Source organism: Amaranthus tricolor, chromosome 4 (genome assembly GCF_026212465.1).
Source record: "Amaranthus tricolor cultivar Red isolate AtriRed21 chromosome 4, ASM2621246v1, whole genome shotgun sequence".
Classification (NCBI taxonomy): domain Eukaryota; kingdom Viridiplantae; phylum Streptophyta; class Magnoliopsida; order Caryophyllales; family Amaranthaceae; genus Amaranthus; species Amaranthus tricolor.
In genome coordinates this window covers 33,074,204-33,102,177 of record NC_080050.1, presented here as the reverse complement: position 1 = coordinate 33,102,177, position 27,974 = coordinate 33,074,204, and the positions used below count along the sequence as shown (strand labels likewise).

The following is a 27,974-nucleotide window of genomic DNA, read 5'->3' as shown; positions in this document are numbered from 1 at the left end:
GGTGAACTCGCAACAAAAAAACGACGAAATATTTAAGAAATCCGCGCAACACTTGGAAATCAAGAGGCCATCCACGCCGGGCACGCTTCCGCGGGGAGTTCCGACGGGATCCGGTGCAATTTCCGCTTACGCGAACGCACCGATGCACGCCTCTTTCGAACAATTCGTTCGCATGCGCATCGACCCGCCTCAACGGGTCCTACCTTTCGAGTGCCCGTGAATTCGAGGCCGGGGCCCGGTTGCGAGTTATATTTTTATAAATAAAATTACTTCCAAGGATTATATTACCATAATCACTGAAATGGCTCTTGCTCAAGTGCAGCGGAAACAAAAAAAAAAAAAAAAAAATTAAAAAAAAAAAAAAAGAACGGAAAAAGGGGTGCAACACGAGGACTTCCCAGGAGGTCACCCATCCTAGTACTACTCTCGCCCAAGCACGCTTAACTGCGGAGTTCTGATGGGATCCGGTGCATTAGTGCTGGTATGATCGCACCCGTTCAATCACCGTAACAATTTGATTACATGCGCGTTGCCGCCCAAAAGTAAAAAACCAGAGCATTCCGAAGCTCGTAAATTCGCAACCGAGACCCCTTATTTCGAGCCTTCTTCTTCCCAAATACTGTTTTTCACCCTCCCGGTATTGTCCGATTCACAAAAGAGTCCGCCGGCTGTAAAAGCCAGGTGAACTCGCAACAAAAAAACGACGAAATATTTAAGAAATCCGCGCAACACTTGGAAATCAAGAGGCCATCCACGCCGGGCACGCTTCCGCGGGGAGTTCCGACGGGATCCGGTGCAATTTCCGCTTACGCGAACGCACCGATGCACGCCTCTTTCGAACAATTCGTTCGCATGCGCATCGACCCGCCTCAACGGGTCCTACCTTTCGAGTGCCCGTGAATTCGAGGCCGGGGCCCGGTTGCGAGTTATATTTTTATAAATAAAATTACTTCCAAGGATTATATTACCATAATCACTGAAATGGCTCTTGCTCAAGTGCAGCGGAAACAAAAAAAAAAAAAAAAAAAATTAAAAAAAAAAAAAAAGAACGGAAAAAGGGGTGCAACACGAGGACTTCCCAGGAGGTCACCCATCCTAGTACTACTCTCGCCCAAGCACGCTTAACTGCGGAGTTCTGATGGGATCCGGTGCATTAGTGCTGGTATGATCGCACCCGTTCAATCACCGTAACAATTTGATTACATGCGCGTTGCCGCCCAAAAGTAAAAAACCAGAGCATTCCGAAGCTCGTAAATTCGCAACCGAGACCCCTTATTTCGAGCCTTCTTCTTCCCAAATACTGTTTTTCACCCTCCCGGTATTGTCCGATTCACAAAAGAGTCCGCCGGCTGTAAAAGCCAGGTGAACTCGCAACAAAAAAACGACGAAATATTTAAGAAATCCGCGCAACACTTGGAAATCAAGAGGCCATCCACGCCGGGCACGCTTCCGCGGGGAGTTCCGACGGGATCCGGTGCAATTTCCGCTTACGCGAACGCACCGATGCACGCCTCTTTCGAACAATTCGTTCGCATGCGCATCGACCCGCCTCAACGGGTCCTACCTTTCGAGTGCCCGTGAATTCGAGGCCGGGGCCCGGTTGCGAGTTATATTTTTATAAATAAAATTACTTCCAAGGATTATATTACCATAATCACTGAAATGGCTCTTGCTCAAGTGCAGCGGAAACAAAAAAAAAAAAAAAAAAATTAAAAAAAAAAAAAAAGAACGGAAAAAGGGGTGCAACACGAGGACTTCCCAGGAGGTCACCCATCCTAGTACTACTCTCGCCCAAGCACGCTTAACTGCGGAGTTCTGATGGGATCCGGTGCATTAGTGCTGGTATGATCGCACCCGTTCAATCACCGTAACAATTTGATTACATGCGCGTTGCCGCCCAAAAGTAAAAAACCAGAGCATTCCGAAGCTCGTAAATTCGCAACCGAGACCCCTTATTTCGAGCCTTCTTCTTCCCAAATACTGTTTTTCACCCTCCCGGTATTGTCCGATTCACAAAAGAGTCCGCCGGCTGTAAAAGCCAGGTGAACTCGCAACAAAAAAACGACGAAATATTTAAGAAATCCGCGCAACACTTGGAAATCAAGAGGCCATCCACGCCGGGCACGCTTCCGCGGGGAGTTCCGACGGGATCCGGTGCAATTTCCGCTTACGCGAACGCACCGATGCACGCCTCTTTCGAACAATTCGTTCGCATGCGCATCGACCCGCCTCAACGGGTCCTACCTTTCGAGTGCCCGTGAATTCGAGGCCGGGGCCCGGTTGCGAGTTATATTTTTATAAATAAAATTACTTCCAAGGATTATATTACCATAATCACTGAAATGGCTCTTGCTCAAGTGCAGCGGAAACAAAAAAAAAAAAAAAAAAATTAAAAAAAAAAAAAAAGAACGGAAAAAGGGGTGCAACACGAGGACTTCCCAGGAGGTCACCCATCCTAGTACTACTCTCGCCCAAGCACGCTTAACTGCGGAGTTCTGATGGGATCCGGTGCATTAGTGCTGGTATGATCGCACCCGTTCAATCACCGTAACAATTTGATTACATGCGCGTTGCCGCCCAAAAGTAAAAAACCAGAGCATTCCGAAGCTCGTAAATTCGCAACCGAGACCCCTTATTTCGAGCCTTCTTCTTCCCAAATACTGTTTTTCACCCTCCCGGTATTGTCCGATTCACAAAAGAGTCCGCCGGCTGTAAAAGCCAGGTGAACTCGCAACAAAAAAACGACGAAATATTTAAGAAATCCGCGCAACACTTGGAAATCAAGAGGCCATCCACGCCGGGAACGCTTCCGCGGGGAGTTCCGACGGGATCCGGTGCAATTTCCGCTTACGCGAACGCACCGATGCACGCCTCTTTCGAACAATTCGTTCGCATGCGCATCGACCCGCCTCAACGGGTCCTACCTTTCGAGTGCCCGTGAATTCGAGGCCGGGGCCCGGTTGCGAGTTATATTTTTATAAATAAAATTACTTCCAAGGATTATATTACCATAATCACTGAAATGGCTCTTGCTCAAGTGCAGCGGAAACAAAAAAAAAAAAAAAAAATTAAAAAAAAAAAAAAAGAACGGAAAAAGGGGTGCAACACGAGGACTTCCCAGGAGGTCACCCATCCTAGTACTACTCTCGCCCAAGCACGCTTAACTGCGGAGTTCTGATGGGATCCGGTGCATTAGTGCTGGTATGATCGCACCCGTTCAATCACCGTAACAATTTGATTACATGCGCGTTGCCGCCCAAAAGTAAAAAACCAGAGCATTCCGAAGCTCGTAAATTCGCAACCGAGACCCCTTATTTCGAGCCTTCTTCTTCCCAAATACTGTTTTTCACCCTCCCGGTATTGTCCGATTCACAAAAGAGTCCGCCGGCTGTAAAAGCCAGGTGAACTCGCAACAAAAAAACGACGAAATATTTAAGAAATCCGCGCAACACTTGGAAATCAAGAGGCCATCCACGCCGGGCACGCTTCCGCGGGGAGTTCCGACGGGATCCGGTGCAATTTCCGCTTACGCGAACGCACCGATGCACGCCTCTTTCGAACAATTCGTTCGCATGCGCATCGACCCGCCTCAACGGGTCCTACCTTTCGAGTGCCCGTGAATTCGAGGCCGGGGCCCGGTTGCGAGTTATATTTTTATAAATAAAATTACTTCCAAGGATTATATTACCATAATCACTGAAATGGCTCTTGCTCAAGTGCAGCGGAAACAAAAAAAAAAAAAAAAAAAATTAAAAAAAAAAAAAAAGAACGGAAAAAGGGGTGCAACACGAGGACTTCCCAGGAGGTCACCCATCCTAGTACTACTCTCGCCCAAGCACGCTTAACTGCGGAGTTCTGATGGGATCCGGTGCATTAGTGCTGGTATGATCGCACCCGTTCAATCACCGTAACAATTTGATTACATGCGCGTTGCCGCCCAAAAGTAAAAAACCAGAGCATTCCGAAGCTCGTAAATTCGCAACCGAGACCCCTTATTTCGAGCCTTCTTCTTCCCAAATACTGTTTTTCACCCTCCCGGTATTGTCCGATTCACAAAAGAGTCCGCCGGCTGTAAAAGCCAGGTGAACTCGCAACAAAAAAACGACGAAATATTTAAGAAATCCGCGCAACACTTGGAAATCAAGAGGCCATCCACGCCGGGCACGCTTCCGCGGGGAGTTCCGACGGGATCCGGTGCAATTTCCGCTTACGCGAACGCACCGATGCACGCCTCTTTCGAACAATTCGTTCGCATGCGCATCGACCCGCCTCAACGGGTCCTACCTTTCGAGTGCCCGTGAATTCGAGGCCGGGGCCCGGTTGCGAGTTATATTTTTATAAATAAAATTACTTCCAAGGATTATATTACCATAATCACTGAAATGGCTCTTGCTCAAGTGCAGCGGAAACAAAAAAAAAAAAAAAAAAATTAAAAAAAAAAAAAAAGAACGGAAAAAGGGGTGCAACACGAGGACTTCCCAGGAGGTCACCCATCCTAGTACTACTCTCGCCCAAGCACGCTTAACTGCGGAGTTCTGATGGGATCCGGTGCATTAGTGCTGGTATGATCGCACCCGTTCAATCACCGTAACAATTTGATTACATGCGCGTTGCCGCCCAAAAGTAAAAAACCAGAGCATTCCGAAGCTCGTAAATTCGCAACCGAGACCCCTTATTTCGAGCCTTCTTCTTCCCAAATACTGTTTTTCACCCTCCCGGTATTGTCCGATTCACAAAAGAGTCCGCCGGCTGTAAAAGCCAGGTGAACTCGCAACAAAAAAACGACGAAATATTTAAGAAATCCGCGCAACACTTGGAAATCAAGAGGCCATCCACGCCGGGCACGCTTCCGCGGGGAGTTCCGACGGGATCCGGTGCAATTTCCGCTTACGCGAACGCACCGATGCACGCCTCTTTCGAACAATTCGTTCGCATGCGCATCGACCCGCCTCAACGGGTCCTACCTTTCGAGTGCCCGTGAATTCGAGGCCGGGGCCCGGTTGCGAGTTATATTTTTATAAATAAAATTACTTCCAAGGATTATATTACCATAATCACTGAAATGGCTCTTGCTCAAGTGCAGCGGAAACAAAAAAAAAAAAAAAAAAATTAAAAAAAAAAAAAAAGAACGGAAAAAGGGGTGCAACACGAGGACTTCCCAGGAGGTCACCCATCCTAGTACTACTCTCGCCCAAGCACGCTTAACTGCGGAGTTCTGATGGGATCCGGTGCATTAGTGCTGGTATGATCGCACCCGTTCAATCACCGTAACAATTTGATTACATGCGCGTTGCCGCCCAAAAGTAAAAAACCAGAGCATTCCGAAGCTCGTAAATTCGCAACCGAGACCCCTTATTTCGAGCCTTCTTCTTCCCAAATACTGTTTTTCACCCTCCCGGTATTGTCCGATTCACAAAAGAGTCCGCCGGCTGTAAAAGCCAGGTGAACTCGCAACAAAAAAACGACGAAATATTTAAGAAATCCGCGCAACACTTGGAAATCAAGAGGCCATCCACGCCGGGCACGCTTCCGCGGGGAGTTCCGACGGGATCCGGTGCAATTTCCGCTTACGCGAACGCACCGATGCACGCCTCTTTCGAACAATTCGTTCGCATGCGCATCGACCCGCCTCAACGGGTCCTACCTTTCGAGTGCCCGTGAATTCGAGGCCGGGGCCCGGTTGCGAGTTATATTTTTATAAATAAAATTACTTCCAAGGATTATATTACCATAATCACTGAAATGGCTCTTGCTCAAGTGCAGCGGAAACAAAAAAAAAAAAAAAAAAATTAAAAAAAAAAAAAAAGAACGGAAAAAGGGGTGCAACACGAGGACTTCCCAGGAGGTCACCCATCCTAGTACTACTCTCGCCCAAGCACGCTTAACTGCGGAGTTCTGATGGGATCCGGTGCATTAGTGCTGGTATGATCGCACCCGTTCAATCACCGTAACAATTTGATTACATGCGCGTTGCCGCCCAAAAGTAAAAAACCAGAGCATTCCGAAGCTCGTAAATTCGCAACCGAGACCCCTTATTTCGAGCCTTCTTCTTCCCAAATACTGTTTTTCACCCTCCCGGTATTGTCCGATTCACAAAAGAGTCCGCCGGCTGTAAAAGCCAGGTGAACTCGCAACAAAAAAACGACGAAATATTTAAGAAATCCGCGCAACACTTGGAAATCAAGAGGCCATCCACGCCGGGCACGCTTCCGCGGGGAGTTCCGACGGGATCCGGTGCAATTTCCGCTTACGCGAACGCACCGATGCACGCCTCTTTCGAACAATTCGTTCGCATGCGCATCGACCCGCCTCAACGGGTCCTACCTTTCGAGTGCCCGTGAATTCGAGGCCGGGGCCCGGTTGCGAGTTATATTTTTATAAATAAAATTACTTCCAAGGATTATATTACCATAATCACTGAAATGGCTCTTGCTCAAGTGCAGCGGAAACAAAAAAAAAAAAAAAAAAAATTAAAAAAAAAAAAAAAGAACGGAAAAAGGGGTGCAACACGAGGACTTCCCAGGAGGTCACCCATCCTAGTACTACTCTCGCCCAAGCACGCTTAACTGCGGAGTTCTGATGGGATCCGGTGCATTAGTGCTGGTATGATCGCACCCGTTCAATCACCGTAACAATTTGATTACATGCGCGTTGCCGCCCAAAAGTAAAAAACCAGAGCATTCCGAAGCTCGTAAATTCGCAACCGAGACCCCTTATTTCGAGCCTTCTTCTTCCCAAATACTGTTTTTCACCCTCCCGGTATTGTCCGATTCACAAAAGAGTCCGCCGGCTGTAAAAGCCAGGTGAACTCGCAACAAAAAAACGACGAAATATTTAAGAAATCCGCGCAACACTTGGAAATCAAGAGGCCATCCACGCCGGGCACGCTTCCGCGGGGAGTTCCGACGGGATCCGGTGCAATTTCCGCTTACGCGAACGCACCGATGCACGCCTCTTTCGAACAATTCGTTCGCATGCGCATCGACCCGCCTCAACGGGTCCTACCTTTCGAGTGCCCGTGAATTCGAGGCCGGGGCCCGGTTGCGAGTTATATTTTTATAAATAAAATTACTTCCAAGGATTATATTACCATAATCACTGAAATGGCTCTTGCTCAAGTGCAGCGGAAACAAAAAAAAAAAAAAAAAAATTAAAAAAAAAAAAAAAGAACGGAAAAAGGGGTGCAACACGAGGACTTCCCAGGAGGTCACCCATCCTAGTACTACTCTCGCCCAAGCACGCTTAACTGCGGAGTTCTGATGGGATCCGGTGCATTAGTGCTGGTATGATCGCACCCGTTCAATCACCGTAACAATTTGATTACATGCGCGTTGCCGCCCAAAAGTAAAAAACCAGAGCATTCCGAAGCTCGTAAATTCGCAACCGAGACCCCTTATTTCGAGCCTTCTTCTTCCCAAATACTGTTTTTCACCCTCCCGGTATTGTCCGATTCACAAAAGAGTCCGCCGGCTGTAAAAGCCAGGTGAACTCGCAACAAAAAAACGACGAAATATTTAAGAAATCCGCGCAACACTTGGAAATCAAGAGGCCATCCACGCCGGGCACGCTTCCGCGGGGAGTTCCGACGGGATCCGGTGCAATTTCCGCTTACGCGAACGCACCGATGCACGCCTCTTTCGAACAATTCGTTCGCATGCGCATCGACCCGCCTCAACGGGTCCTACCTTTCGAGTGCCCGTGAATTCGAGGCCGGGGCCCGGTTGCGAGTTATATTTTTATAAATAAAATTACTTCCAAGGATTATATTACCATAATCACTGAAATGGCTCTTGCTCAAGTGCAGCGGAAACAAAAAAAAAAAAAAAAAAAATTAAAAAAAAAAAAAAAGAACGGAAAAAGGGGTGCAACACGAGGACTTCCCAGGAGGTCACCCATCCTAGTACTACTCTCGCCCAAGCACGCTTAACTGCGGAGTTCTGATGGGATCCGGTGCATTAGTGCTGGTATGATCGCACCCGTTCAATCACCGTAACAATTTGATTACATGCGCGTTGCCGCCCAAAAGTAAAAAACCAGAGCATTCCGAAGCTCGTAAATTCGCAACCGAGACCCCTTATTTCGAGCCTTCTTCTTCCCAAATACTGTTTTTCACCCTCCCGGTATTGTCCGATTCACAAAAGAGTCCGCCGGCTGTAAAAGCCAGGTGAACTCGCAACAAAAAAACGACGAAATATTTAAGAAATCCGCGCAACACTTGGAAATCAAGAGGCCATCCACGCCGGGCACGCTTCCGCGGGGAGTTCCGACGGGATCCGGTGCAATTTCCGCTTACGCGAACGCACCGATGCACGCCTCTTTCGAACAATTCGTTCGCATGCGCATCGACCCGCCTCAACGGGTCCTACCTTTCGAGTGCCCGTGAATTCGAGGCCGGGGCCCGGTTGCGAGTTATATTTTTATAAATAAAATTACTTCCAAGGATTATATTACCATAATCACTGAAATGGCTCTTGCTCAAGTGCAGCGGAAACAAAAAAAAAAAAAAAAAAATTAAAAAAAAAAAAAAAGAACGGAAAAAGGGGTGCAACACGAGGACTTCCCAGGAGGTCACCCATCCTAGTACTACTCTCGCCCAAGCACGCTTAACTGCGGAGTTCTGATGGGATCCGGTGCATTAGTGCTGGTATGATCGCACCCGTTCAATCACCGTAACAATTTGATTACATGCGCGTTGCCGCCCAAAAGTAAAAAACCAGAGCATTCCGAAGCTCGTAAATTCGCAACCGAGACCCCTTATTTCGAGCCTTCTTCTTCCCAAATACTGTTTTTCACCCTCCCGGTATTGTCCGATTCACAAAAGAGTCCGCCGGCTGTAAAAGCCAGGTGAACTCGCAACAAAAAAACGACGAAATATTTAAGAAATCCGCGCAACACTTGGAAATCAAGAGGCCATCCACGCCGGGCACGCTTCCGCGGGGAGTTCCGACGGGATCCGGTGCAATTTCCGCTTACGCGAACGCACCGATGCACGCCTCTTTCGAACAATTCGTTCGCATGCGCATCGACCCGCCTCAACGGGTCCTACCTTTCGAGTGCCCGTGAATTCGAGGCCGGGGCCCGGTTGCGAGTTATATTTTTATAAATAAAATTACTTCCAAGGATTATATTACCATAATCACTGAAATGGCTCTTGCTCAAGTGCAGCGGAAACAAAAAAAAAAAAAAAAAATTAAAAAAAAAAAAAAAGAACGGAAAAAGGGGTGCAACACGAGGACTTCCCAGGAGGTCACCCATCCTAGTACTACTCTCGCCCAAGCACGCTTAACTGCGGAGTTCTGATGGGATCCGGTGCATTAGTGCTGGTATGATCGCACCCGTTCAATCACCGTAACAATTTGATTACATGCGCGTTGCCGCCCAAAAGTAAAAAACCAGAGCATTCCGAAGCTCGTAAATTCGCAACCGAGACCCCTTATTTCGAGCCTTCTTCTTCCCAAATACTGTTTTTCACCCTCCCGGTATTGTCCGATTCACAAAAGAGTCCGCCGGCTGTAAAAGCCAGGTGAACTCGCAACAAAAAAACGACGAAATATTTAAGAAATCCGCGCAACACTTGGAAATCAAGAGGCCATCCACGCCGGGCACGCTTCCGCGGGGAGTTCCGACGGGATCCGGTGCAATTTCCGCTTACGCGAACGCACCGATGCACGCCTCTTTCGAACAATTCGTTCGCATGCGCATCGACCCGCCTCAACGGGTCCTACCTTTCGAGTGCCCGTGAATTCGAGGCCGGGGCCCGGTTGCGAGTTATATTTTTATAAATAAAATTACTTCCAAGGATTATATTACCATAATCACTGAAATGGCTCTTGCTCAAGTGCAGCGGAAACAAAAAAAAAAAAAAAAAAATTAAAAAAAAAAAAAAAGAACGGAAAAAGGGGTGCAACACGAGGACTTCCCAGGAGGTCACCCATCCTAGTACTACTCTCGCCCAAGCACGCTTAACTGCGGAGTTCTGATGGGATCCGGTGCATTAGTGCTGGTATGATCGCACCCGTTCAATCACCGTAACAATTTGATTACATGCGCGTTGCCGCCCAAAAGTAAAAAACCAGAGCATTCCGAAGCTCGTAAATTCGCAACCGAGACCCCTTATTTCGAGCCTTCTTCTTCCCAAATACTGTTTTTCACCCTCCCGGTATTGTCCGATTCACAAAAGAGTCCGCCGGCTGTAAAAGCCAGGTGAACTCGCAACAAAAAAACGACGAAATATTTAAGAAATCCGCGCAACACTTGGAAATCAAGAGGCCATCCACGCCGGGCACGCTTCCGCGGGGAGTTCCGACGGGATCCGGTGCAATTTCCGCTTACGCGAACGCACCGATGCACGCCTCTTTCGAACAATTCGTTCGCATGCGCATCGACCCGCCTCAACGGGTCCTACCTTTCGAGTGCCCGTGAATTCGAGGCCGGGGCCCGGTTGCGAGTTATATTTTTATAAATAAAATTACTTCCAAGGATTATATTACCATAATCACTGAAATGGCTCTTGCTCAAGTGCAGCGGAAACAAAAAAAAAAAAAAAAAAATTAAAAAAAAAAAAAAAGAACGGAAAAAGGGGTGCAACACGAGGACTTCCCAGGAGGTCACCCATCCTAGTACTACTCTCGCCCAAGCACGCTTAACTGCGGAGTTCTGATGGGATCCGGTGCATTAGTGCTGGTATGATCGCACCCGTTCAATCACCGTAACAATTTGATTACATGCGCGTTGCCGCCCAAAAGTAAAAAACCAGAGCATTCCGAAGCTCGTAAATTCGCAACCGAGACCCCTTATTTCGAGCCTTCTTCTTCCCAAATACTGTTTTTCACCCTCCCGGTATTGTCCGATTCACAAAAGAGTCCGCCGGCTGTAAAAGCCAGGTGAACTCGCAACAAAAAAACGACGAAATATTTAAGAAATCCGCGCAACACTTGGAAATCAAGAGGCCATCCACGCCGGGCACGCTTCCGCGGGGAGTTCCGACGGGATCCGGTGCAATTTCCGCTTACGCGAACGCACCGATGCACGCCTCTTTCGAACAATTCGTTCGCATGCGCATCGACCCGCCTCAACGGGTCCTACCTTTCGAGTGCCCGTGAATTCGAGGCCGGGGCCCGGTTGCGAGTTATATTTTTATAAATAAAATTACTTCCAAGGATTATATTACCATAATCACTGAAATGGCTCTTGCTCAAGTGCAGCGGAAACAAAAAAAAAAAAAAAAAAATTAAAAAAAAAAAAAAAGAACGGAAAAAGGGGTGCAACACGAGGACTTCCCAGGAGGTCACCCATCCTAGTACTACTCTCGCCCAAGCACGCTTAACTGCGGAGTTCTGATGGGATCCGGTGCATTAGTGCTGGTATGATCGCACCCGTTCAATCACCGTAACAATTTGATTACATGCGCGTTGCCGCCCAAAAGTAAAAAACCAGAGCATTCCGAAGCTCGTAAATTCGCAACCGAGACCCCTTATTTCGAGCCTTCTTCTTCCCAAATACTGTTTTTCACCCTCCCGGTATTGTCCGATTCACAAAAGAGTCCGCCGGCTGTAAAAGCCAGGTGAACTCGCAACAAAAAAACGACGAAATATTTAAGAAATCCGCGCAACACTTGGAAATCAAGAGGCCATCCACGCCGGGCACGCTTCCGCGGGGAGTTCCGACGGGATCCGGTGCAATTTCCGCTTACGCGAACGCACCGATGCACGCCTCTTTCGAACAATTCGTTCGCATGCGCATCGACCCGCCTCAACGGGTCCTACCTTTCGAGTGCCCGTGAATTCGAGGCCGGGGCCCGGTTGCGAGTTATATTTTTATAAATAAAATTACTTCCAAGGATTATATTACCATAATCACTGAAATGGCTCTTGCTCAAGTGCAGCGGAAACAAAAAAAAAAAAAAAAAAAATTAAAAAAAAAAAAAAAGAACGGAAAAAGGGGTGCAACACGAGGACTTCCCAGGAGGTCACCCATCCTAGTACTACTCTCGCCCAAGCACGCTTAACTGCGGAGTTCTGATGGGATCCGGTGCATTAGTGCTGGTATGATCGCACCCGTTCAATCACCGTAACAATTTGATTACATGCGCGTTGCCGCCCAAAAGTAAAAAACCAGAGCATTCCGAAGCTCGTAAATTCGCAACCGAGACCCCTTATTTCGAGCCTTCTTCTTCCCAAATACTGTTTTTCACCCTCCCGGTATTGTCCGATTCACAAAAGAGTCCGCCGGCTGTAAAAGCCAGGTGAACTCGCAACAAAAAAACGACGAAATATTTAAGAAATCCGCGCAACACTTGGAAATCAAGAGGCCATCCACGCCGGGCACGCTTCCGCGGGGAGTTCCGACGGGATCCGGTGCAATTTCCGCTTACGCGAACGCACCGATGCACGCCTCTTTCGAACAATTCGTTCGCATGCGCATCGACCCGCCTCAACGGGTCCTACCTTTCGAGTGCCCGTGAATTCGAGGCCGGGGCCCGGTTGCGAGTTATATTTTTATAAATAAAATTACTTCCAAGGATTATATTACCATAATCACTGAAATGGCTCTTGCTCAAGTGCAGCGGAAACAAAAAAAAAAAAAAAAAAAATTAAAAAAAAAAAAAAAGAACGGAAAAAGGGGTGCAACACGAGGACTTCCCAGGAGGTCACCCATCCTAGTACTACTCTCGCCCAAGCACGCTTAACTGCGGAGTTCTGATGGGATCCGGTGCATTAGTGCTGGTATGATCGCACCCGTTCAATCACCGTAACAATTTGATTACATGCGCGTTGCCGCCCAAAAGTAAAAAACCAGAGCATTCCGAAGCTCGTAAATTCGCAACCGAGACCCCTTATTTCGAGCCTTCTTCTTCCCAAATACTGTTTTTCACCCTCCCGGTATTGTCCGATTCACAAAAGAGTCCGCCGGCTGTAAAAGCCAGGTGAACTCGCAACAAAAAAACGACGAAATATTTAAGAAATCCGCGCAACACTTGGAAATCAAGAGGCCATCCACGCCGGGCACGCTTCCGCGGGGAGTTCCGACGGGATCCGGTGCAATTTCCGCTTACGCGAACGCACCGATGCACGCCTCTTTCGAACAATTCGTTCGCATGCGCATCGACCCGCCTCAACGGGTCCTACCTTTCGAGTGCCCGTGAATTCGAGGCCGGGGCCCGGTTGCGAGTTATATTTTTATAAATAAAATTACTTCCAAGGATTATATTACCATAATCACTGAAATGGCTCTTGCTCAAGTGCAGCGGAAACAAAAAAAAAAAAAAAAAAATTAAAAAAAAAAAAAAAGAACGGAAAAAGGGGTGCAACACGAGGACTTCCCAGGAGGTCACCCATCCTAGTACTACTCTCGCCCAAGCACGCTTAACTGCGGAGTTCTGATGGGATCCGGTGCATTAGTGCTGGTATGATCGCACCCGTTCAATCACCGTAACAATTTGATTACATGCGCGTTGCCGCCCAAAAGTAAAAAACCAGAGCATTCCGAAGCTCGTAAATTCGCAACCGAGACCCCTTATTTCGAGCCTTCTTCTTCCCAAATACTGTTTTTCACCCTCCCGGTATTGTCCGATTCACAAAAGAGTCCGCCGGCTGTAAAAGCCAGGTGAACTCGCAACAAAAAAACGACGAAATATTTAAGAAATCCGCGCAACACTTGGAAATCAAGAGGCCATCCACGCCGGGCACGCTTCCGCGGGGAGTTCCGACGGGATCCGGTGCAATTTCCGCTTACGCGAACGCACCGATGCACGCCTCTTTCGAACAATTCGTTCGCATGCGCATCGACCCGCCTCAACGGGTCCTACCTTTCGAGTGCCCGTGAATTCGAGGCCGGGGCCCGGTTGCGAGTTATATTTTTATAAATAAAATTACTTCCAAGGATTATATTACCATAATCACTGAAATGGCTCTTGCTCAAGTGCAGCGGAAACAAAAAAAAAAAAAAAAAAAATTAAAAAAAAAAAAAAAGAACGGAAAAAGGGGTGCAACACGAGGACTTCCCAGGAGGTCACCCATCCTAGTACTACTCTCGCCCAAGCACGCTTAACTGCGGAGTTCTGATGGGATCCGGTGCATTAGTGCTGGTATGATCGCACCCGTTCAATCACCGTAACAATTTGATTACATGCGCGTTGCCGCCCAAAAGTAAAAAACCAGAGCATTCCGAAGCTCGTAAATTCGCAACCGAGACCCCTTATTTCGAGCCTTCTTCTTCCCAAATACTGTTTTTCACCCTCCCGGTATTGTCCGATTCACAAAAGAGTCCGCCGGCTGTAAAAGCCAGGTGAACTCGCAACAAAAAAACGACGAAATATTTAAGAAATCCGCGCAACACTTGGAAATCAAGAGGCCATCCACGCCGGGCACGCTTCCGCGGGGAGTTCCGACGGGATCCGGTGCAATTTCCGCTTACGCGAACGCACCGATGCACGCCTCTTTCGAACAATTCGTTCGCATGCGCATCGACCCGCCTCAACGGGTCCTACCTTTCGAGTGCCCGTGAATTCGAGGCCGGGGCCCGGTTGCGAGTTATATTTTTATAAATAAAATTACTTCCAAGGATTATATTACCATAATCACTGAAATGGCTCTTGCTCAAGTGCAGCGGAAACAAAAAAAAAAAAAAAAAAAATTAAAAAAAAAAAAAAAGAACGGAAAAAGGGGTGCAACACGAGGACTTCCCAGGAGGTCACCCATCCTAGTACTACTCTCGCCCAAGCACGCTTAACTGCGGAGTTCTGATGGGATCCGGTGCATTAGTGCTGGTATGATCGCACCCGTTCAATCACCGTAACAATTTGATTACATGCGCGTTGCCGCCCAAAAGTAAAAAACCAGAGCATTCCGAAGCTCGTAAATTCGCAACCGAGACCCCTTATTTCGAGCCTTCTTCTTCCCAAATACTGTTTTTCACCCTCCCGGTATTGTCCGATTCACAAAAGAGTCCGCCGGCTGTAAAAGCCAGGTGAACTCGCAACAAAAAAACGACGAAATATTTAAGAAATCCGCGCAACACTTGGAAATCAAGAGGCCATCCACGCCGGGCACGCTTCCGCGGGGAGTTCCGACGGGATCCGGTGCAATTTCCGCTTACGCGAACGCACCGATGCACGCCTCTTTCGAACAATTCGTTCGCATGCGCATCGACCCGCCTCAACGGGTCCTACCTTTCGAGTGCCCGTGAATTCGAGGCCGGGGCCCGGTTGCGAGTTATATTTTTATAAATAAAAGTACTTCCAAGGATTATATTACCATAATCACTGAAATGGCTCTTGCTCAAGTGCAGCGGAAACAAAAAAAAAAAAAAAAAAAATTAAAAAAAAAAAAAAAGAACGGAAAAAGGGGTGCAACACGAGGACTTCCCAGGAGGTCACCCATCCTAGTACTACTCTCGCCCAAGCACGCTTAACTGCGGAGTTCTGATGGGATCCGGTGCATTAGTGCTGGTATGATCGCACCCGTTCAATCACCGTAACAATTTGATTACATGCGCGTTGCCGCCCAAAAGTAAAAAACCAGAGCATTCCGAAGCTCGTAAATTCGCAACCGAGACCCCTTATTTCGAGCCTTCTTCTTCCCAAATACTGTTTTTCACCCTCCCGGTATTGTCCGATTCACAAAAGAGTCCGCCGGCTGTAAAAGCCAGGTGAACTCGCAACAAAAAAACGACGAAATATTTAAGAAATCCGCGCAACACTTGGAAATCAAGAGGCCATCCACGCCGGGCACGCTTCCGCGGGGAGTTCCGACGGGATCCGGTGCAATTTCCGCTTACGCGAACGCACCGATGCACGCCTCTTTCGAACAATTCGTTCGCATGCGCATCGACCCGCCTCAACGGGTCCTACCTTTCGAGTGCCCGTGAATTCGAGGCCGGGGCCCGGTTGCGAGTTATATTTTTATAAATAAAATTACTTCCAAGGATTATATTACCATAATCACTGAAATGGCTCTTGCTCAAGTGCAGCGGAAACAAAAAAAAAAAAAAAAAAATTAAAAAAAAAAAAAAAGAACGGAAAAAGGGGTGCAACACGAGGACTTCCCAGGAGGTCACCCATCCTAGTACTACTCTCGCCCAAGCACGCTTAACTGCGGAGTTCTGATGGGATCCGGTGCATTAGTGCTGGTATGATCGCACCCGTTCAATCACCGTAACAATTTGATTACATGCGCGTTGCCGCCCAAAAGTAAAAAACCAGAGCATTCCGAAGCTCGTAAATTCGCAACCGAGACCCCTTATTTCGAGCCTTCTTCTTCCCAAATACTGTTTTTCACCCTCCCGGTATTGTCCGATTCACAAAAGAGTCCGCCGGCTGTAAAAGCCAGGTGAACTCGCAACAAAAAAACGACGAAATATTTAAGAAATCCGCGCAACACTTGGAAATCAAGAGGCCATCCACGCCGGGCACGCTTCCGCGGGGAGTTCCGACGGGATCCGGTGCAATTTCCGCTTACGCGAACGCACCGATGCACGCCTCTTTCGAACAATTCGTTCGCATGCGCATCGACCCGCCTCAACGGGTCCTACCTTTCGAGTGCCCGTGAATTCGAGGCCGGGGCCCGGTTGCGAGTTATATTTTTATAAATAAAATTACTTCCAAGGATTATATTACCATAATCACTGAAATGGCTCTTGCTCAAGTGCAGCGGAAACAAAAAAAAAAAAAAAAAAATTAAAAAAAAAAAAAAAGAACGGAAAAAGGGGTGCAACACGAGGACTTCCCAGGAGGTCACCCATCCTAGTACTACTCTCGCCCAAGCACGCTTAACTGCGGAGTTCTGATGGGATCCGGTGCATTAGTGCTGGTATGATCGCACCCGTTCAATCACCGTAACAATTTGATTACATGCGCGTTGCCGCCCAAAAGTAAAAAACCAGAGCATTCCGAAGCTCGTAAATTCGCAACCGAGACCCCTTATTTCGAGCCTTCTTCTTCCCAAATACTGTTTTTCACCCTCCCGGTATTGTCCGATTCACAAAAGAGTCCGCCGGCTGTAAAAGCCAGGTGAACTCGCAACAAAAAAACGACGAAATATTTAAGAAATCCGCGCAACACTTGGAAATCAAGAGGCCATCCACGCCGGGCACGCTTCCGCGGGGAGTTCCGACGGGATCCGGTGCAATTTCCGCTTACGCGAACGCACCGATGCACGCCTCTTTCGAACAATTCGTTCGCATGCGCATCGACCCGCCTCAACGGGTCCTACCTTTCGAGTGCCCGTGAATTCGAGGCCGGGGCCCGGTTGCGAGTTATATTTTTATAAATAAAAGTACTTCCAAGGATTATATTACCATAATCACTGAAATGGCTCTTGCTCAAGTGCAGCGGAAACAAAAAAAAAAAAAAAAAAAAATTAAAAAAAAAAAAAAGAACGGAAAAAGGGGTGCAACACGAGGACTTCCCAGGAGGTCACCCATCCTAGTACTACTCTCGCCCAAGCACGCTTAACTGCGGAGTTCTGATGGGATCCGGTGCATTAGTGCTGGTATGATCGCACCCGTTCAATCACCGTAACAATTTGATTACATGCGCGTTGCCGCCCAAAAGTAAAAAACCAGAGCATTCCGAAGCTCGTAAATTCGCAACCGAGACCCCTTATTTCGAGCCTTCTTCTTCCCAAATACTGTTTTTCACCCTCCCGGTATTGTCCGATTCACAAAAGAGTCCGCCGGCTGTAAAAGCCAGGTGAACTCGCAACAAAAAAACGACGAAATATTTAAGAAATCCGCGCAACACTTGGAAATCAAGAGGCCATCCACGCCGGGCACGCTTCCGCGGGGAGTTCCGACGGGATCCGGTGCAATTTCCGCTTACGCGAACGCACCGATGCACGCCTCTTTCGAACAATTCGTTCGCATGCGCATCGACCCGCCTCAACGGGTCCTACCTTTCGAGTGCCCGTGAATTCGAGGCCGGGGCCCGGTTGCGAGTTATATTTTTATAAATAAAATTACTTCCAAGGATTATATTACCATAATCACTGAAATGGCTCTTGCTCAAGTGCAGCGGAAACAAAAAAAAAAAAAAAAAAATTAAAAAAAAAAAAAAAGAACGGAAAAAGGGGTGCAACACGAGGACTTCCCAGGAGGTCACCCATCCTAGTACTACTCTCGCCCAAGCACGCTTAACTGCGGAGTTCTGATGGGATCCGGTGCATTAGTGCTGGTATGATCGCACCCGTTCAATCACCGTAACAATTTGATTACATGCGCGTTGCCGCCCAAAAGTAAAAAACCAGAGCATTCCGAAGCTCGTAAATTCGCAACCGAGACCCCTTATTTCGAGCCTTCTTCTTCCCAAATACTGTTTTTCACCCTCCCGGTATTGTCCGATTCACAAAAGAGTCCGCCGGCTGTAAAAGCCAGGTGAACTCGCAACAAAAAAACGACGAAATATTTAAGAAATCCGCGCAACACTTGGAAATCAAGAGGCCATCCACGCCGGGCACGCTTCCGCGGGGAGTTCCGACGGGATCCGGTGCAATTTCCGCTTACGCGAACGCACCGATGCACGCCTCTTTCGAACAATTCGTTCGCATGCGCATCGACCCGCCTCAACGGGTCCTACCTTTCGAGTGCCCGTGAATTCGAGGCCGGGGCCCGGTTGCGAGTTATATTTTTATAAATAAAATTACTTCCAAGGATTATATTACCATAATCACTGAAATGGCTCTTGCTCAAGTGCAGCGGAAACAAAAAAAAAAAAAAAAAAATTAAAAAAAAAAAAAAAGAACGGAAAAAGGGGTGCAACACGAGGACTTCCCAGGAGGTCACCCATCCTAGTACTACTCTCGCCCAAGCACGCTTAACTGCGGAGTTCTGATGGGATCCGGTGCATTAGTGCTGGTATGATCGCACCCGTTCAATCACCGTAACAATTTGATTACATGCGCGTTGCCGCCCAAAAGTAAAAAACCAGAGCATTCCGAAGCTCGTAAATTCGCAACCGAGACCCCTTATTTCGAGCCTTCTTCTTCCCAAATACTGTTTTTCACCCTCCCGGTATTGTCCGATTCACAAAAGAGTCCGCCGGCTGTAAAAGCCAGGTGAACTCGCAACAAAAAAACGACGAAATATTTAAGAAATCCGCGCAACACTTGGAAATCAAGAGGCCATCCACGCCGGGCACGCTTCCGCGGGGAGTTCCGACGGGATCCGGTGCAATTTCCGCTTACGCGAACGCACCGATGCACGCCTCTTTCGAACAATTCGTTCGCATGCGCATCGACCCGCCTCAACGGGTCCTACCTTTCGAGTGCCCGTGAATTCGAGGCCGGGGCCCGGTTGCGAGTTATATTTTTATAAATAAAAGTACTTCCAAGGATTATATTACCATAATCACTGAAATGGCTCTTGCTCAAGTGCAGCGGAAACAAAAAAAAAAAAAAAAAAAAATTAAAAAAAAAAAAAAGAACGGAAAAAGGGGTGCAACACGAGGACTTCCCAGGAGGTCACCCATCCTAGTACTACTCTCGCCCAAGCACGCTTAACTGCGGAGTTCTGATGGGATCCGGTGCATTAGTGCTGGTATGATCGCACCCGTTCAATCACCGTAACAATTTGATTACATGCGCGTTGCCGCCCAAAAGTAAAAAACCAGAGCATTCCGAAGCTCGTAAATTCGCAACCGAGACCCCTTATTTCGAGCCTTCTTCTTCCCAAATACTGTTTTTCACCCTCCCGGTATTGTCCGATTCACAAAAGAGTCCGCCGGCTGTAAAAGCCAGGTGAACTCGCAACAAAAAAACGACGAAATATTTAAGAAATCCGCGCAACACTTGGAAATCAAGAGGCCATCCACGCCGGGCACGCTTCCGCGGGGAGTTCCGACGGGATCCGGTGCAATTTCCGCTTACGCGAACGCACCGATGCACGCCTCTTTCGAACAATTCGTTCGCATGCGCATCGACCCGCCTCAACGGGTCCTACCTTTCGAGTGCCCGTGAATTCGAGGCCGGGGCCCGGTTGCGAGTTATATTTTTATAAATAAAAGTACTTCCAAGGATTATATTACCATAATCACTGAAATGGCTCTTGCTCAAGTGCAGCGGAAACAAAAAAAAAAAAAAAAAAAAATTAAAAAAAAAAAAAAGAACGGAAAAAGGGGTGCAACACGAGGACTTCCCAGGAGGTCACCCATCCTAGTACTACTCTCGCCCAAGCACGCTTAACTGCGGAGTTCTGATGGGATCCGGTGCATTAGTGCTGGTATGATCGCACCCGTTCAATCACCGTAACAATTTGATTACATGCGCGTTGCCGCCCAAAAGTAAAAAACCAGAGCATTCCGAAGCTCGTAAATTCGCAACCGAGACCCCTTATTTCGAGCCTTCTTCTTCCCAAATACTGTTTTTCACCCTCCCGGTATTGTCCGATTCACAAAAGAGTCCGCCGGCTGTAAAAGCCAGGTGAACTCGCAACAAAAAAACGACGAAATATTTAAGAAATCCGCGCAACACTTGGAAATCAAGAGGCCATCCACGCCGGGCACGCTTCCGCGGGGAGTTCCGACGGGATCCGGTGCAATTTCCGCTTACGCGAACGCACCGATGCACGCCTCTTTCGAACAATTCGTTCGCATGCGCATCGACCCGCCTCAACGGGTCCTACCTTTCGAGTGCCCGTGAATTCGAGGCCGGGGCCCGGTTGCGAGTTATATTTTTATAAATAAAAGTACTTCCAAGGATTATATTACCATAATCACTGAAATGGCTCTTGCTCAAGTGCAGCGGAAACAAAAAAAAAAAAAAAAAAAAATTAAAAAAAAAAAAAAGAACGGAAAAAGGGGTGCAACACGAGGACTTCCCAGGAGGTCACCCATCCTAGTACTACTCTCGCCCAAGCACGCTTAACTGCGGAGTTCTGATGGGATCCGGTGCATTAGTGCTGGTATGATCGCACCCGTTCAATCACCGTAACAATTTGATTACATGCGCGTTGCCGCCCAAAAGTAAAAAACCAGAGCATTCCGAAGCTCGTAAATTCGCAACCGAGACCCCTTATTTCGAGCCTTCTTCTTCCCAAATACTGTTTTTCACCCTCCCGGTATTGTCCGATTCACAAAAGAGTCCGCCGGCTGTAAAAGCCAGGTGAACTCGCAACAAAAAAACGACGAAATATTTAAGAAATCCGCGCAACACTTGGAAATCAAGAGGCCATCCACGCCGGGCACGCTTCCGCGGGGAGTTCCGACGGGATCCGGTGCAATTTCCGCTTACGCGAACGCACCGATGCACGCCTCTTTCGAACAATTCGTTCGCATGCGCATCGACCCGCCTCAACGGGTCCTACCTTTCGAGTGCCCGTGAATTCGAGGCCGGGGCCCGGTTGCGAGTTATATTTTTATAAATAAAATTACTTCCAAGGATTATATTACCATAATCACTGAAATGGCTCTTGCTCAAGTGCAGCGGAAACAAAAAAAAAAAAAAAAAAATTAAAAAAAAAAAAAAAGAACGGAAAAAGGGGTGCAACACGAGGACTTCCCAGGAGGTCACCCATCCTAGTACTACTCTCGCCCAAGCACGCTTAACTGCGGAGTTCTGATGGGATCCGGTGCATTAGTGCTGGTATGATCGCACCCGTTCAATCACCGTAACAATTTGATTACATGCGCGTTGCCGCCCAAAAGTAAAAAACCAGAGCATTCCGAAGCTCGTAAATTCGCAACCGAGACCCCTTATTTCGAGCCTTCTTCTTCCCAAATACTGTTTTTCACCCTCCCGGTATTGTCCGATTCACAAAAGAGTCCGCCGGCTGTAAAAGCCAGGTGAACTCGCAACAAAAAAACGACGAAATATTTAAGAAATCCGCGCAACACTTGGAAATCAAGAGGCCATCCACGCCGGGCACGCTTCCGCGGGGAGTTCCGACGGGATCCGGTGCAATTTCCGCTTACGCGAACGCACCGATGCACGCCTCTTTCGAACAATTCGTTCGCATGCGCATCGACCCGCCTCAACGGGTCCTACCTTTCGAGTGCCCGTGAATTCGAGGCCGGGGCCCGGTTGCGAGTTATATTTTTATAAATAAAATTACTTCCAAGGATTATATTACCATAATCACTGAAATGGCTCTTGCTCAAGTGCAGCGGAAACAAAAAAAAAAAAAAAAAAATTAAAAAAAAAAAAAAAGAACGGAAAAAGGGGTGCAACACGAGGACTTCCCAGGAGGTCACCCATCCTAGTACTACTCTCGCCCAAGCACGCTTAACTGCGGAGTTCTGATGGGATCCGGTGCATTAGTGCTGGTATGATCGCACCCGTTCAATCACCGTAACAATTTGATTACATGCGCGTTGCCGCCCAAAAGTAAAAAACCAGAGCATTCCGAAGCTCGTAAATTCGCAACCGAGACCCCTTATTTCGAGCCTTCTTCTTCCCAAATACTGTTTTTCACCCTCCCGGTATTGTCCGATTCACAAAAGAGTCCGCCGGCTGTAAAAGCCAGGTGAACTCGCAACAAAAAAACGACGAAATATTTAAGAAATCCGCGCAACACTTGGAAATCAAGAGGCCATCCACGCCGGGCACGCTTCCGCGGGGAGTTCCGACGGGATCCGGTGCAATTTCCGCTTACGCGAACGCACCGATGCACGCCTCTTTCGAACAATTCGTTCGCATGCGCATCGACCCGCCTCAACGGGTCCTACCTTTCGAGTGCCCGTGAATTCGAGGCCGGGGCCCGGTTGCGAGTTATATTTTTATAAATAAAAGTACTTCCAAGGATTATATTACCATAATCACTGAAATGGCTCTTGCTCAAGTGCAGCGGAAACAAAAAAAAAAAAAAAAAAAAATTAAAAAAAAAAAAAAGAACGGAAAAAGGGGTGCAACACGAGGACTTCCCAGGAGGTCACCCATCCTAGTACTACTCTCGCCCAAGCACGCTTAACTGCGGAGTTCTGATGGGATCCGGTGCATTAGTGCTGGTATGATCGCACCCGTTCAATCACCGTAACAATTTGATTACATGCGCGTTGCCGCCCAAAAGTAAAAAACCAGAGCATTCCGAAGCTCGTAAATTCGCAACCGAGACCCCTTATTTCGAGCCTTCTTCTTCCCAAATACTGTTTTTCACCCTCCCGGTATTGTCCGATTCACAAAAGAGTCCGCCGGCTGTAAAAGCCAGGTGAACTCGCAACAAAAAAACGACGAAATATTTAAGAAATCCGCGCAACACTTGGAAATCAAGAGGCCATCCACGCCGGGCACGCTTCCGCGGGGAGTTCCGACGGGATCCGGTGCAATTTCCGCTTACGCGAACGCACCGATGCACGCCTCTTTCGAACAATTCGTTCGCATGCGCATCGACCCGCCTCAACGGGTCCTACCTTTCGAGTGCCCGTGAATTCGAGGCCGGGGCCCGGTTGCGAGTTATATTTTTATAAATAAAAGTACTTCCAAGGATTATATTACCATAATCACTGAAATGGCTCTTGCTCAAGTGCAGCGGAAACAAAAAAAAAAAAAAAAAAAAATTAAAAAAAAAAAAAAGAACGGAAAAAGGGGTGCAACACGAGGACTTCCCAGGAGGTCACCCATCCTAGTACTACTCTCGCCCAAGCACGCTTAACTGCGGAGTTCTGATGGGATCCGGTGCATTAGTGCTGGTATGATCGCACCCGTTCAATCACCGTAACAATTTGATTACATGCGCGTTGCCGCCCAAAAGTAAAAAACCAGAGCATTCCGAAGCTCGTAAATTCGCAACCGAGACCCCTTATTTCGAGCCTTCTTCTTCCCAAATACTGTTTTTCACCCTCCCGGTATTGTCCGATTCACAAAAGAGTCCGCCGGCTGTAAAAGCCAGGTGAACTCGCAACAAAAAAACGACGAAATATTTAAGAAATCCGCGCAACACTTGGAAATCAAGAGGCCATCCACGCCGGGCACGCTTCCGCGGGGAGTTCCGACGGGATCCGGTGCAATTTCCGCTTACGCGAACGCACCGATGCACGCCTCTTTCGAACAATTCGTTCGCATGCGCATCGACCCGCCTCAACGGGTCCTACCTTTCGAGTGCCCGTGAATTCGAGGCCGGGGCCCGGTTGCGAGTTATATTTTTATAAATAAAAGTACTTCCAAGGATTATATTACCATAATCACTGAAATGGCTCTTGCTCAAGTGCAGCGGAAACAAAAAAAAAAAAAAAAAAAAATTAAAAAAAAAAAAAAGAACGGAAAAAGGGGTGCAACACGAGGACTTCCCAGGAGGTCACCCATCCTAGTACTACTCTCGCCCAAGCACGCTTAACTGCGGAGTTCTGATGGGATCCGGTGCATTAGTGCTGGTATGATCGCACCCGTTCAATCACCGTAACAATTTGATTACATGCGCGTTGCCGCCCAAAAGTAAAAAACCAGAGCATTCCGAAGCTCGTAAATTCGCAACCGAGACCCCTTATTTCGAGCCTTCTTCTTCCCAAATACTGTTTTTCACCCTCCCGGTATTGTCCGATTCACAAAAGAGTCCGCCGGCTGTAAAAGCCAGGTGAACTCGCAACAAAAAAACGACGAAATATTTAAGAAATCCGCGCAACACTTGGAAATCAAGAGGCCATCCACGCCGGGCACGCTTCCGCGGGGAGTTCCGACGGGATCCGGTGCAATTTCCGCTTACGCGAACGCACCGATGCACGCCTCTTTCGAACAATTCGTTCGCATGCGCATCGACCCGCCTCAACGGGTCCTACCTTTCGAGTGCCCGTGAATTCGAGGCCGGGGCCCGGTTGCGAGTTATATTTTTATAAATAAAATTACTTCCAAGGATTATATTACCATAATCACTGAAATGGCTCTTGCTCAAGTGCAGCGGAAACAAAAAAAAAAAAAAAAAATTAAAAAAAAAAAAAAAGAACGGAAAAAGGGGTGCAACACGAGGACTTCCCAGGAGGTCACCCATCCTAGTACTACTCTCGCCCAAGCACGCTTAACTGCGGAGTTCTGATGGGATCCGGTGCATTAGTGCTGGTATGATCGCACCCGTTCAATCACCGTAACAATTTGATTACATGCGCGTTGCCGCCCAAAAGTAAAAAACCAGAGCATTCCGAAGCTCGTAAATTCGCAACCGAGACCCCTTATTTCGAGCCTTCTTCTTCCCAAATACTGTTTTTCACCCTCCCGGTATTGTCCGATTCACAAAAGAGTCCGCCGGCTGTAAAAGCCAGGTGAACTCGCAACAAAAAAACGACGAAATATTTAAGAAATCCGCGCAACACTTGGAAATCAAGAGGCCATCCACGCCGGGCACGCTTCCGCGGGGAGTTCCGACGGGATCCGGTGCAATTTCCGCTTACGCGAACGCACCGATGCACGCCTCTTTCGAACAATTCGTTCGCATGCGCATCGACCCGCCTCAACGGGTCCTACCTTTCGAGTGCCCGTGAATTCGAGGCCGGGGCCCGGTTGCGAGTTATATTTTTATAAATAAAATTACTTCCAAGGATTATATTACCATAATCACTGAAATGGCTCTTGCTCAAGTGCAGCGGAAACAAAAAAAAAAAAAAAAAAATTAAAAAAAAAAAAAAAGAACGGAAAAAGGGGTGCAACACGAGGACTTCCCAGGAGGTCACCCATCCTAGTACTACTCTCGCCCAAGCACGCTTAACTGCGGAGTTCTGATGGGATCCGGTGCATTAGTGCTGGTATGATCGCACCCGTTCAATCACCGTAACAATTTGATTACATGCGCGTTGCCGCCCAAAAGTAAAAAACCAGAGCATTCCGAAGCTCGTAAATTCGCAACCGAGACCCCTTATTTCGAGCCTTCTTCTTCCCAAATACTGTTTTTCACCCTCCCGGTATTGTCCGATTCACAAAAGAGTCCGCCGGCTGTAAAAGCCAGGTGAACTCGCAACAAAAAAACGACGAAATATTTAAGAAATCCGCGCAACACTTGGAAATCAAGAGGCCATCCACGCCGGGCACGCTTCCGCGGGGAGTTCCGACGGGATCCGGTGCAATTTCCGCTTACGCGAACGCACCGATGCACGCCTCTTTCGAACAATTCGTTCGCATGCGCATCGACCCGCCTCAACGGGTCCTACCTTTCGAGTGCCCGTGAATTCGAGGCCGGGGCCCGGTTGCGAGTTATATTTTTATAAATAAAATTACTTCCAAGGATTATATTACCATAATCACTGAAATGGCTCTTGCTCAAGTGCAGCGGAAACAAAAAAAAAAAAAAAAAAATTAAAAAAAAAAAAAAAGAACGGAAAAAGGGGTGCAACACGAGGACTTCCCAGGAGGTCACCCATCCTAGTACTACTCTCGCCCAAGCACGCTTAACTGCGGAGTTCTGATGGGATCCGGTGCATTAGTGCTGGTATGATCGCACCCGTTCAATCACCGTAACAATTTGATTACATGCGCGTTGCCGCCCAAAAGTAAAAAACCAGAGCATTCCGAAGCTCGTAAATTCGCAACCGAGACCCCTTATTTCGAGCCTTCTTCTTCCCAAATACTGTTTTTCACCCTCCCGGTATTGTCCGATTCACAAAAGAGTCCGCCGGCTGTAAAAGCCAGGTGAACTCGCAACAAAAAAACGACGAAATATTTAAGAAATCCGCGCAACACTTGGAAATCAAGAGGCCATCCACGCCGGGCACGCTTCCGCGGGGAGTTCCGACGGGATCCGGTGCAATTTCCGCTTACGCGAACGCACCGATGCACGCCTCTTTCGAACAATTCGTTCGCATGCGCATCGACCCGCCTCAACGGGTCCTACCTTTCGAGTGCCCGTGAATTCGAGGCCGGGGCCCGGTTGCGAGTTATATTTTTATAAATAAAATTACTTCCAAGGATTATATTACCATAATCACTGAAATGGCTCTTGCTCAAGTGCAGCGGAAACAAAAAAAAAAAAAAAAAAATTAAAAAAAAAAAAAAAGAACGGAAAAAGGGGTGCAACACGAGGACTTCCCAGGAGGTCACCCATCCTAGTACTACTCTCGCCCAAGCACGCTTAACTGCGGAGTTCTGATGGGATCCGGTGCATTAGTGCTGGTATGATCGCACCCGTTCAATCACCGTAACAATTTGATTACATGCGCGTTGCCGCCCAAAAGTAAAAAACCAGAGCATTCCGAAGCTCGTAAATTCGCAACCGAGACCCCTTATTTCGAGCCTTCTTCTTCCCAAATACTGTTTTTCACCCTCCCGGTATTGTCCGATTCACAAAAGAGTCCGCCGGCTGTAAAAGCCAGGTGAACTCGCAACAAAAAAACGACGAAATATTTAAGAAATCCGCGCAACACTTGGAAATCAAGAGGCCATCCACGCCGGGCACGCTTCCGCGGGGAGTTCCGACGGGATCCGGTGCAATTTCCGCTTACGCGAACGCACCGATGCACGCCTCTTTCGAACAATTCGTTCGCATGCGCATCGACCCGCCTCAACGGGTCCTACCTTTCGAGTGCCCGTGAATTCGAGGCCGGGGCCCGGTTGCGAGTTATATTTTTATAAATAAAATTACTTCCAAGGATTATATTACCATAATCACTGAAATGGCTCTTGCTCAAGTGCAGCGGAAACAAAAAAAAAAAAAAAAAAATTAAAAAAAAAAAAAAAGAACGGAAAAAGGGGTGCAACACGAGGACTTCCCAGGAGGTCACCCATCCTAGTACTACTCTCGCCCAAGCACGCTTAACTGCGGAGTTCTGATGGGATCCGGTGCATTAGTGCTGGTATGATCGCACCCGTTCAATCACCGTAACAATTTGATTACATGCGCGTTGCCGCCCAAAAGTAAAAAACCAGAGCATTCCGAAGCTCGTAAATTCGCAACCGAGACCCCTTATTTCGAGCCTTCTTCTTCCCAAATACTGTTTTTCACCCTCCCGGTATTGTCCGATTCACAAAAGAGTCCGCCGGCTGTAAAAGCCAGGTGAACTCGCAACAAAAAAACGACGAAATATTTAAGAAATCCGCGCAACACTTGGAAATCAAGAGGCCATCCACGCCGGG

General features: G+C 47.8%; 41 non-coding genes across 41 annotated transcripts; all 41 read right to left on the bottom strand.

Moving 5' to 3' along the window:
- Positions 1-376: 376 nt before the first annotated feature.
- Positions 377-495, bottom strand: LOC130812146 (5S ribosomal RNA). Its single transcript, XR_009041747.1, has one exon. It is a non-coding gene; the product is annotated as a 5S ribosomal RNA (ribosomal RNA).
- A 562-nt stretch (positions 496-1,057) lies between these two features.
- LOC130812145 (5S ribosomal RNA) lies at positions 1,058-1,176 on the bottom strand. Its single transcript, XR_009041746.1, has one exon. It is a non-coding gene; the product is annotated as a 5S ribosomal RNA (ribosomal RNA).
- Positions 1,177-1,737: 561 nt separating this feature from the next.
- LOC130812143 (5S ribosomal RNA) lies at positions 1,738-1,856 on the bottom strand. Its single transcript, XR_009041744.1, has one exon. It is a non-coding gene; the product is annotated as a 5S ribosomal RNA (ribosomal RNA).
- A 561-nt stretch (positions 1,857-2,417) lies between these two features.
- Positions 2,418-2,536, bottom strand: LOC130812142 (5S ribosomal RNA). The gene has a single exon (XR_009041743.1). It is a non-coding gene; the product is annotated as a 5S ribosomal RNA (ribosomal RNA).
- Positions 2,537-3,096: 560 nt separating this feature from the next.
- Positions 3,097-3,215, bottom strand: LOC130812141 (5S ribosomal RNA). The gene has a single exon (XR_009041742.1). It is a non-coding gene; the product is annotated as a 5S ribosomal RNA (ribosomal RNA).
- Positions 3,216-3,777: 562 nt separating this feature from the next.
- Positions 3,778-3,896, bottom strand: LOC130812140 (5S ribosomal RNA). The gene has a single exon (XR_009041741.1). It is a non-coding gene; the product is annotated as a 5S ribosomal RNA (ribosomal RNA).
- Positions 3,897-4,457: 561 nt separating this feature from the next.
- Positions 4,458-4,576, bottom strand: LOC130812139 (5S ribosomal RNA). The gene has a single exon (XR_009041740.1). It is a non-coding gene; the product is annotated as a 5S ribosomal RNA (ribosomal RNA).
- Positions 4,577-5,137: 561 nt separating this feature from the next.
- On the bottom strand, positions 5,138-5,256 carry LOC130812138 (5S ribosomal RNA). The gene has a single exon (XR_009041739.1). It is a non-coding gene; the product is annotated as a 5S ribosomal RNA (ribosomal RNA).
- Positions 5,257-5,817: 561 nt separating this feature from the next.
- LOC130812137 (5S ribosomal RNA) lies at positions 5,818-5,936 on the bottom strand. Its single transcript, XR_009041738.1, has one exon. It is a non-coding gene; the product is annotated as a 5S ribosomal RNA (ribosomal RNA).
- A 562-nt stretch (positions 5,937-6,498) lies between these two features.
- LOC130812136 (5S ribosomal RNA) lies at positions 6,499-6,617 on the bottom strand. The gene has a single exon (XR_009041737.1). It is a non-coding gene; the product is annotated as a 5S ribosomal RNA (ribosomal RNA).
- Positions 6,618-7,178: 561 nt separating this feature from the next.
- LOC130812135 (5S ribosomal RNA) lies at positions 7,179-7,297 on the bottom strand. The gene has a single exon (XR_009041736.1). It is a non-coding gene; the product is annotated as a 5S ribosomal RNA (ribosomal RNA).
- Positions 7,298-7,859: 562 nt separating this feature from the next.
- Positions 7,860-7,978, bottom strand: LOC130812134 (5S ribosomal RNA). Its single transcript, XR_009041735.1, has one exon. It is a non-coding gene; the product is annotated as a 5S ribosomal RNA (ribosomal RNA).
- Positions 7,979-8,539: 561 nt separating this feature from the next.
- Positions 8,540-8,658, bottom strand: LOC130812132 (5S ribosomal RNA). The gene has a single exon (XR_009041733.1). It is a non-coding gene; the product is annotated as a 5S ribosomal RNA (ribosomal RNA).
- Positions 8,659-9,218: 560 nt separating this feature from the next.
- Positions 9,219-9,337, bottom strand: LOC130812131 (5S ribosomal RNA). Its single transcript, XR_009041732.1, has one exon. It is a non-coding gene; the product is annotated as a 5S ribosomal RNA (ribosomal RNA).
- Positions 9,338-9,898: 561 nt separating this feature from the next.
- LOC130812130 (5S ribosomal RNA) lies at positions 9,899-10,017 on the bottom strand. Its single transcript, XR_009041731.1, has one exon. It is a non-coding gene; the product is annotated as a 5S ribosomal RNA (ribosomal RNA).
- A 561-nt stretch (positions 10,018-10,578) lies between these two features.
- Positions 10,579-10,697, bottom strand: LOC130812129 (5S ribosomal RNA). Its single transcript, XR_009041730.1, has one exon. It is a non-coding gene; the product is annotated as a 5S ribosomal RNA (ribosomal RNA).
- A 561-nt stretch (positions 10,698-11,258) lies between these two features.
- LOC130812128 (5S ribosomal RNA) lies at positions 11,259-11,377 on the bottom strand. Its single transcript, XR_009041729.1, has one exon. It is a non-coding gene; the product is annotated as a 5S ribosomal RNA (ribosomal RNA).
- Positions 11,378-11,939: 562 nt separating this feature from the next.
- LOC130812126 (5S ribosomal RNA) lies at positions 11,940-12,058 on the bottom strand. The gene has a single exon (XR_009041728.1). It is a non-coding gene; the product is annotated as a 5S ribosomal RNA (ribosomal RNA).
- Positions 12,059-12,620: 562 nt separating this feature from the next.
- On the bottom strand, positions 12,621-12,739 carry LOC130812125 (5S ribosomal RNA). The gene has a single exon (XR_009041727.1). It is a non-coding gene; the product is annotated as a 5S ribosomal RNA (ribosomal RNA).
- A 561-nt stretch (positions 12,740-13,300) lies between these two features.
- LOC130812124 (5S ribosomal RNA) lies at positions 13,301-13,419 on the bottom strand. Its single transcript, XR_009041726.1, has one exon. It is a non-coding gene; the product is annotated as a 5S ribosomal RNA (ribosomal RNA).
- A 562-nt stretch (positions 13,420-13,981) lies between these two features.
- LOC130812123 (5S ribosomal RNA) lies at positions 13,982-14,100 on the bottom strand. The gene has a single exon (XR_009041725.1). It is a non-coding gene; the product is annotated as a 5S ribosomal RNA (ribosomal RNA).
- Positions 14,101-14,662: 562 nt separating this feature from the next.
- On the bottom strand, positions 14,663-14,781 carry LOC130812122 (5S ribosomal RNA). Its single transcript, XR_009041724.1, has one exon. It is a non-coding gene; the product is annotated as a 5S ribosomal RNA (ribosomal RNA).
- Positions 14,782-15,343: 562 nt separating this feature from the next.
- Positions 15,344-15,462, bottom strand: LOC130812120 (5S ribosomal RNA). Its single transcript, XR_009041722.1, has one exon. It is a non-coding gene; the product is annotated as a 5S ribosomal RNA (ribosomal RNA).
- A 561-nt stretch (positions 15,463-16,023) lies between these two features.
- LOC130812119 (5S ribosomal RNA) lies at positions 16,024-16,142 on the bottom strand. The gene has a single exon (XR_009041721.1). It is a non-coding gene; the product is annotated as a 5S ribosomal RNA (ribosomal RNA).
- A 561-nt stretch (positions 16,143-16,703) lies between these two features.
- Positions 16,704-16,822, bottom strand: LOC130812118 (5S ribosomal RNA). Its single transcript, XR_009041720.1, has one exon. It is a non-coding gene; the product is annotated as a 5S ribosomal RNA (ribosomal RNA).
- A 562-nt stretch (positions 16,823-17,384) lies between these two features.
- Positions 17,385-17,503, bottom strand: LOC130812117 (5S ribosomal RNA). Its single transcript, XR_009041719.1, has one exon. It is a non-coding gene; the product is annotated as a 5S ribosomal RNA (ribosomal RNA).
- A 561-nt stretch (positions 17,504-18,064) lies between these two features.
- Positions 18,065-18,183, bottom strand: LOC130812116 (5S ribosomal RNA). Its single transcript, XR_009041718.1, has one exon. It is a non-coding gene; the product is annotated as a 5S ribosomal RNA (ribosomal RNA).
- A 561-nt stretch (positions 18,184-18,744) lies between these two features.
- LOC130812115 (5S ribosomal RNA) lies at positions 18,745-18,863 on the bottom strand. The gene has a single exon (XR_009041717.1). It is a non-coding gene; the product is annotated as a 5S ribosomal RNA (ribosomal RNA).
- Positions 18,864-19,425: 562 nt separating this feature from the next.
- LOC130812114 (5S ribosomal RNA) lies at positions 19,426-19,544 on the bottom strand. Its single transcript, XR_009041716.1, has one exon. It is a non-coding gene; the product is annotated as a 5S ribosomal RNA (ribosomal RNA).
- Positions 19,545-20,106: 562 nt separating this feature from the next.
- LOC130812113 (5S ribosomal RNA) lies at positions 20,107-20,225 on the bottom strand. Its single transcript, XR_009041715.1, has one exon. It is a non-coding gene; the product is annotated as a 5S ribosomal RNA (ribosomal RNA).
- Positions 20,226-20,787: 562 nt separating this feature from the next.
- On the bottom strand, positions 20,788-20,906 carry LOC130812112 (5S ribosomal RNA). The gene has a single exon (XR_009041714.1). It is a non-coding gene; the product is annotated as a 5S ribosomal RNA (ribosomal RNA).
- A 561-nt stretch (positions 20,907-21,467) lies between these two features.
- On the bottom strand, positions 21,468-21,586 carry LOC130812110 (5S ribosomal RNA). Its single transcript, XR_009041713.1, has one exon. It is a non-coding gene; the product is annotated as a 5S ribosomal RNA (ribosomal RNA).
- A 561-nt stretch (positions 21,587-22,147) lies between these two features.
- On the bottom strand, positions 22,148-22,266 carry LOC130812108 (5S ribosomal RNA). The gene has a single exon (XR_009041711.1). It is a non-coding gene; the product is annotated as a 5S ribosomal RNA (ribosomal RNA).
- A 562-nt stretch (positions 22,267-22,828) lies between these two features.
- On the bottom strand, positions 22,829-22,947 carry LOC130812107 (5S ribosomal RNA). The gene has a single exon (XR_009041710.1). It is a non-coding gene; the product is annotated as a 5S ribosomal RNA (ribosomal RNA).
- A 562-nt stretch (positions 22,948-23,509) lies between these two features.
- LOC130812106 (5S ribosomal RNA) lies at positions 23,510-23,628 on the bottom strand. The gene has a single exon (XR_009041709.1). It is a non-coding gene; the product is annotated as a 5S ribosomal RNA (ribosomal RNA).
- Positions 23,629-24,190: 562 nt separating this feature from the next.
- On the bottom strand, positions 24,191-24,309 carry LOC130812105 (5S ribosomal RNA). Its single transcript, XR_009041708.1, has one exon. It is a non-coding gene; the product is annotated as a 5S ribosomal RNA (ribosomal RNA).
- A 560-nt stretch (positions 24,310-24,869) lies between these two features.
- Positions 24,870-24,988, bottom strand: LOC130812104 (5S ribosomal RNA). Its single transcript, XR_009041707.1, has one exon. It is a non-coding gene; the product is annotated as a 5S ribosomal RNA (ribosomal RNA).
- Positions 24,989-25,549: 561 nt separating this feature from the next.
- LOC130812103 (5S ribosomal RNA) lies at positions 25,550-25,668 on the bottom strand. The gene has a single exon (XR_009041706.1). It is a non-coding gene; the product is annotated as a 5S ribosomal RNA (ribosomal RNA).
- Positions 25,669-26,229: 561 nt separating this feature from the next.
- On the bottom strand, positions 26,230-26,348 carry LOC130812102 (5S ribosomal RNA). Its single transcript, XR_009041705.1, has one exon. It is a non-coding gene; the product is annotated as a 5S ribosomal RNA (ribosomal RNA).
- Positions 26,349-26,909: 561 nt separating this feature from the next.
- On the bottom strand, positions 26,910-27,028 carry LOC130812101 (5S ribosomal RNA). Its single transcript, XR_009041704.1, has one exon. It is a non-coding gene; the product is annotated as a 5S ribosomal RNA (ribosomal RNA).
- Positions 27,029-27,589: 561 nt separating this feature from the next.
- Positions 27,590-27,708, bottom strand: LOC130812100 (5S ribosomal RNA). The gene has a single exon (XR_009041703.1). It is a non-coding gene; the product is annotated as a 5S ribosomal RNA (ribosomal RNA).
- Positions 27,709-27,974: the final 266 nt, after the last annotated feature.